The sequence below is a fragment of the Panthera tigris genome, chromosome E1 (assembly GCF_018350195.1).
Source record: "Panthera tigris isolate Pti1 chromosome E1, P.tigris_Pti1_mat1.1, whole genome shotgun sequence".
NCBI classification, from domain to species: Eukaryota; Metazoa; Chordata; class Mammalia; order Carnivora; family Felidae; genus Panthera; species Panthera tigris.
Genome location: NC_056673.1, coordinates 1,105,163 through 1,111,162, shown reverse-complemented (window position 1 = coordinate 1,111,162; position 6,000 = coordinate 1,105,163). Strand labels below are relative to the sequence as shown.

The following is a 6,000-nucleotide window of genomic DNA, read 5'->3' as shown; positions in this document are numbered from 1 at the left end:
GTACCTGGACACGTCAGCACCACTGTGGGCCCATCAGAGAAGCCCCCCGTGGCATTAGGGTGCCTTCCGAGACACGGGCTGAGATGCCGTGCAGATAGGTGTCGAACAGTCCCGGCGATGCAGACGTGACAGTTGCGAGGCAGAGCTGGACGGGGGGCTGGGAGCGGCTCCCCCATCAAGCCTAGTCCAAGTGGCCCCCTCATGTCCTCTGATCTGTCACCACTGCCACAGAGAAGGACCTCATCCCGGCCCTGAAACGCTCCCGGCCATCCGCACCCCTTACAGGTGACCCAAGACGCGTGTCAACCACGCCTTCTCAACCACTTCCTGGATCCCACCACCCTCTTCCCTTCTCCGCATCCCTCCAGAGTCAGCAGGTGCTCCTGTCTCCCCCACACAGGCGGTGCACGTCCCTGGAGGGCTTTGCACAGCAGGAGCGGCGTGGCATCGGGCACAGAAATGGCACAGACGCCCAGCAGGCTTTTTCCTTCTCTTTCCTGAGGCAGCTCTCCTCCCGGCCGCAGCCACGTCACTTCTCCGCTAAGCTCCCCTGGGCTCCGCTCGCTGTGGGCCTCGGACACTCGTCCCCCTTTGGGCCCCGGCCGCTTCCTCTGTAGAGTGGCCGCGGGAAGGCAGCCCCTGACTCGCCGTGAGATTCCAGGGACGTAACGGGCAGGAGGGAGCCTGGGGCGGCGTCACCAGCAGGACACGGGCGCAGTCACGCGCACGCGGTAAGGGAGACGCACGGGGCTGTTCTGCAAAGCCAGGAATGCCGGGGCGGCACAGGATGCGTCTGTCACCCCTGCCACCCTCCAGGGCTCCAGAGGGGGCCGACTCTCTTCTGACTCCGGGGCTTGGCCTGCTAGCTGTGTGACCTTGAGCAAGCCCCTTTCCCTTCTGGTTGCCACCCGGCTGACCGCCATGAAGCGGGGCTCCCACCGGTCCCCGGCCGGGCCAATCCTTATCCCCCTGCACCTGTTGAAAACAGGCTCCTGGGAGCCTCGCCAAGCAGCTCTGCCCCTAGCGGTCATCAGAGGCACGACGCTCCCTCTCAGGAAGCCGGGTTAGAGCCGCACCACCAGAGCCCTACCAGCCGCACAGCCTGTGCGGGTCCTCAGCCTCCTGGAGCATCTGGGCGGCCGGCCCCGGGTGAGGACGGGACCGCCGATGCGCCCACAGGGGTGGCCCCGTGGCTGGGGGACTGTGGGGAGCAGGGGCAGGGGGACGCTTGGAGGGGAAACGCTCAGGGTTGGACCAGCCCCGTTTCACGAGGGGGATTGTGGATGGCAGTGTGGAGGCACACCTGTCCACCTCCGAGCGTGCGTGCGTGCGCGTGTGCCTGTGGGTGGCCCAGTGTGACCACACAGGAGTGCGCCCGTCAGCTGACCCCGGGTGTGTGGCCCTGCTTCCGTGGGGCACCCTGTCAGGGCGTGGGTCAGTCCCCGGTGTCGTGCCCTGAGTGTGCGGGGGCCGGGGGGGGGGGGGCGGATGGTGTCCGTGTGTTCGTCCGCTCCCGGGCTGGCGGTTGTGTGCGCGGCTGTCCCCGCCTGTCGTGTGCACGAGGGCGTCCGCGGCCAGATGTGCGTGGGACGGTGGCCCCGCGTGTGTCTGTGCGACCCTGTGTGTGTGCCTGCCACGGGGTCCCGGGCTGTCTGCGAGCGAGTGGGACAGAGCCCGGTGTGTGTGCGCACACGCGCGCGTGAGAAAGCGTGGCTGTCGGCGTGGCCCGCGGGCCGGGATTCAGTGTCTGCACCAGACGGCGCGTCTGTCCCTGTGAGTCTGCGACCGAGTGAGCGTGGCAGCCCGGCGGAGCGTGTGCGCGCGTGCCCCGCCCGCCTGCCCGCTCCCTCCCGCGGGCCCCCGCCCCCAGCACGACCCCTCCCACGCGGCGGGCCGAGCGGGCGCCTCTAGGACCCGGCGGCGGCCGGCCGCTGTCCCCGGGCCGCGCGAGTGAGCATGTGCAGAGCCCGCCCGCCGCCCGCCCGCGCCGCCCGGTCGCCCGCAGCCCCGGAGCCTGGTGGCGGCGCCCTGTGCCCGGAGGGGGGGGGGGAGAGCGCGCGTCGGGCCGCTCGCGGCGGGGGGGGGGGGGGAGGGTGGGGGCGCCGGGGCTCCGGGCGCTGCGGGGCCGCGGGGCTCGGTGCCCGGGAGCGGGCGCGTGGCCGCGGGAGCGGGCGCCCCAGCCGGCCGCGATCGCGGGGTGAGTGAGTCCTGTCTCCGGGGCGCCCCGCCGGGACCCCCAGCGGGACCCCCAACGGGATCCCCCCCCCCCCCGCGCGCGGGCGGGGGCGGGCGCGCTCCTTCCCAGCCGCCCGCGAACAAGTTTGTGTAGACGCGGCCGGAGCGCGGCGGGGGTGCACCTGCTCCGGGCGGCGGGCCGGGGAGGGGGGTGTGGGTGCGCGCGCGGGGGCAGCGCTCGGGAGGGGCCCCCGGGGGCGGGCGGGGGCGCGCAGGGCAGCTTTGGACGCGGCGTCCCCTCCTGGAATCCTCGGCGACCGTCAGTGTCCGCGGAGGGAGGGAGGGAGAGGCGGATCCGGCCGGGCAGGGGGCGAGCGCGGGGTTCGGGGTGCGCGCTGCCTCTGGCAGGAGCCGCTCACTCACCCCGAGAGCGAGGCTTCCGGTCAGCGGAGGGCTCTGCCCGCTGTCTCTGGGTGAACTTGAACAGAGGCAGAGGCAAAGGCGAAACGTAGGTATTCGCGGATCTTGTCCGGAAAATTACCCCAAGTAGTGGAGGGAGCCGTGCACCTCCCCAGGTGTGGACGCAGCCGGACTGGGGGCTGCTCACTGCGTTCTTCTTTTAAGTCTGGAGCCTCAGGGCGGCCCCGCAGGTGGTCTGGTGCCCGGGGTGGCGCGTGCGGGCTCGCCCCCCACCCCCGCCCCCGCCCCCGGGGGTAGGGGGTGGTGCAGAGGGACTCCCGTCCTTGTGTGAGCAGGGGCACGGTTGGACACCGGGGTTGGGGCTTCCACGGCCCCGCGCCCTTCCGGGGCTGCTGCGAAGATGGACAGACTGGGAACTCTGCCGTACTTTTCTGACAGATGCAGACGCTGTCACCCCTGTCGCTGGAACCGGGAGGGTCCCAGGTCGGGCTCAGGAGATGGGCCTTTTGTTTTCTCCTCCGAATTGCCTGGGAGGCCCCGGGCAAGGGAAGGGAGTGAGGCGGTGGGGAGGGAGGCAGGAGGGAAGAGCCGGCCCCTTCCTGATGGTTGCAAACTGCAGGAGGGGAGGCAAAGGGGAGGTTCCCCCAGTGTGCCCCTCACCTCCCCATACCCTCGGCTGGGGCCTCAGAAGCCCCTTGGGGAAGGTGCCCAGTGGCCACCAGAGCCCCTGTAAGCTGCAGCAGAGTGGCTGTCTCCCAGGCGCTCCCCGAAGGAAGCTTGGCGAGTGGCTGGGGGTGGGGGGCTGACCCGGCAGCCCCCCCTTCCCCAGGAGAAGCCCCCGCCCACGGCCGCGTGCCCCCATCCCCAGCGTGAGTATTTCCCAGCTCCCTGGAAGCCTGGTTTGGGGGTGAGGGGCTCCCCCTTTTCGGCGGCTGCTGGAGCCCTGTGGGGTGTGTCCTGTGGCCTGCAGCCCATCCGCCGGAAGGGAAAAGAAGCCTGGTTAGGCAGAAGGCCAGACCCCATCCCTGCCCTCCTGTGTGCCCAGGCGGGCGGGGGTGCTTGTCCGGGCCGCCAGTCTCCCGCCAGGTCAGTTCAGGCCCAGCCCCGGGGAGCGGGAGCGAGTCACAGGGGCGGCTCCCCCTGCCTGGAGCCCGGGACCGGGTCCTGCCTGAGCAGGCACTCTTGGGAAGGGCCGGTTCCCCCGTAGACACTGGCGGCCCGTGCTCCCGTCTGGCTCAGACCCCGGTCGGCCGGCCGCGGGGAGGCCGCCGCACAACGATCGGAAGCGTGCTGCTTGCGGAGACTGTGGTTGGCGAGAACCGCCTGCCGTGTGGACGTGTGATGTGGATGGAAGAGTAGGCTGGATTCATTTTGTGAGCTAGTGACGCGGGCACACCTGTTGGCTGCTAGGGCCCCTTCCTTCTCCCGGGCTTCTCTTGCTGCTGGAGACCCTCGGGGACGTGAGCCCCTCCCAGAGGGCGGCTGTCTTGGCCTGAGGGGGCCCGGAGGGTGCTGAGGACAGGGGCGCCCAGGCACCCGCCCGGGAAGCCCCCATCCCAGCGCCCGCAGGAGCCAGAGGGGCGAGGCTGAGCCTGCCCAGATTCACCCGGATCGCCCAAGGGGCTTGAATAACCCTCAAGGGTTCGCCATCGGGTGGGAGAGACAGAGGAACAAAACAGGGATCCATGAAAGAGGTGGCCCAGCGATAGACCAGAGAGGTGGTGATGGGCTGTTTCCAGAGGGTGGGTTCCACTCCTGAGTAGGGGACGGACGCGCCCCTCTCCCCTGAGCCCTGGAGGGTGGCGGGGGGCACCGATTCCTGGGGGTCTGCCCTGTGTTCCACTCGGAGGTGCCCGCAGGGGGCTCACGGGCCGGGAGGGAGAGTGGGCAGAGCGGCTCGGAGCGCTGACTCCAGGCGGGACACGTCAGCCAGGGTCAGCTCACAGAGCATCCCGTCCCGCCGTCGAGCTCCGCCTCAGGGAGCAGGAGGGCTGCCTGCAGGAGGTGGCATCGGACCTGAACCTTGATGGCCACGAAGCACGCGCGAGCCGTACGAGGAAGGGCATGGGGGCCGGGGGCACTGTGCTTGGGACACGGCCTTCTGGAAGGATCCTTGAGAGGAAGGGGCTGGCAGACTGGGTGTCAGACCGAGAGGCCTCGGCTTGGCCGTCCGAGTCCTGGGGACACGTTGGAGGCTGCAGCATTACTGTTTCTTTCTTTAGAAAGGTCGCTTTCTTAGGCTTGGCCTCTGGGAGAAAGGGAGTATCCAAACAATGTGCACGGAGCTGAGCAGGGCGGAGGCCTGCAGGGGTGAGAAAAGACAGAGGAGGGCTAATCCAGAGCCCTGAGCCCAGCTGGAGGCTCATGTGGACCTGAGGACCCCTCCCCACCGGGCCGGCCGCGGGTCCTGGAGGCTGGGACTCGGCTGCTGGGACCCCACCGCCCGTCTCTCGTCGGGAGGGCGACGTGCTGGGCCTGCTCCTTTGTCTTTCAGGCCCTCACCCGACTGGGAGCACGTGGCTCTGAGCCCAGAGGGTCCCCGTCCCCACTGCCCTGGCCAAAGGTGCGGAGATGCTTCTGGGGGCCTCTGGAGTCTCCCTCCTCACCTGCCACCGCCTGTCCTCTCTGGCCGGGGAGGGGGAACGGAGGCAGTCACGTGACTGAACCCCGGCGGCCCGGAGTCAGGCCCCGGCCTCTCTGAGGGCTTTGTGCAGCCCCCAGACCCCACGGGCTGCCCTTCTCCTCTCCCCGCTGCCACCGTCACCTGCCCAGTCCCCGGACCCCTCAGCCTAGCTCCCGGTCCCACCTGCAGGCCGGGCACCTGCCGCGCCCTGGGGTCCAGCCGGCAGCAAAGTAACAGGAGAGGGCTCGGGTGCTCCCGTCCCCACCGGCGCTAGGCCCCAGCTCCCTCCCGAGACCCCCCAGAAGCCCCTTTGCCCCGACTCCCTCCTTCCTGAGTGGGGCGACCCTCCCCCAGGCCCTGCCTGCCCTTCTCCGGGCTGATGTCCACCCCCGTCCCCCCGAAGCACTTTGCTGGATTCCGAGATGGGAGGGGCCCCGGGGGGCGGAACACTGACCCCCACGGCGACATCAGGGGTGTGTGCTGGGGGGAGCACACCATGCACGGCACCGTCTCCCCGAGCCTGGACCTGGCTTGTTTTCAGAGGTGCTGGTGGGGGCGCCCTGAACTCCTTTCCAGAATAGTCCTGCCCGGTGTGGGGCTGGAGCCGGCGTGGGCGGGCTAGCCCCGCTGTGTGATCGCGGGGCCTTGGCGGCTGTGGCTCTCAAATGGGGACAAGCGTGGCACCTGCGGGGAGGGAGGGGGCGTGCGGAGTAGCCGGGATGGGGCAGGTGAGGAGCACGGTCTGGGGGGTGGGGAGCACTGGAAACGAGCAGGCGCTGGCA

General features: G+C 70.1%; 1 protein-coding gene across 5 annotated transcripts in view; it reads left to right on the top strand.

The window, feature by feature from the left end:
* The first annotated feature begins 360 nt into the window (after positions 1-360).
* WSCD1 (WSC domain containing 1) overlaps positions 361-6,000 on the top strand; it is a 29,221-nt gene continuing 23,581 nt past the window's right edge. For 2 of the 5 annotated variants that reach the window (XM_042965750.1, XM_042965754.1), the window contains exon 1: positions 2,109-2,197. The gene's annotated coding sequence lies outside the window, so the exon portion shown is untranslated. Of the gene's footprint in view, positions 732-758; positions 1,150-2,108; positions 2,198-2,458; positions 2,684-6,000 lie in introns of those variants that run through there. The other 3 variants (XM_042965753.1, XM_042965751.1, XM_042965752.1) reach the window with 3 other exon arrangements.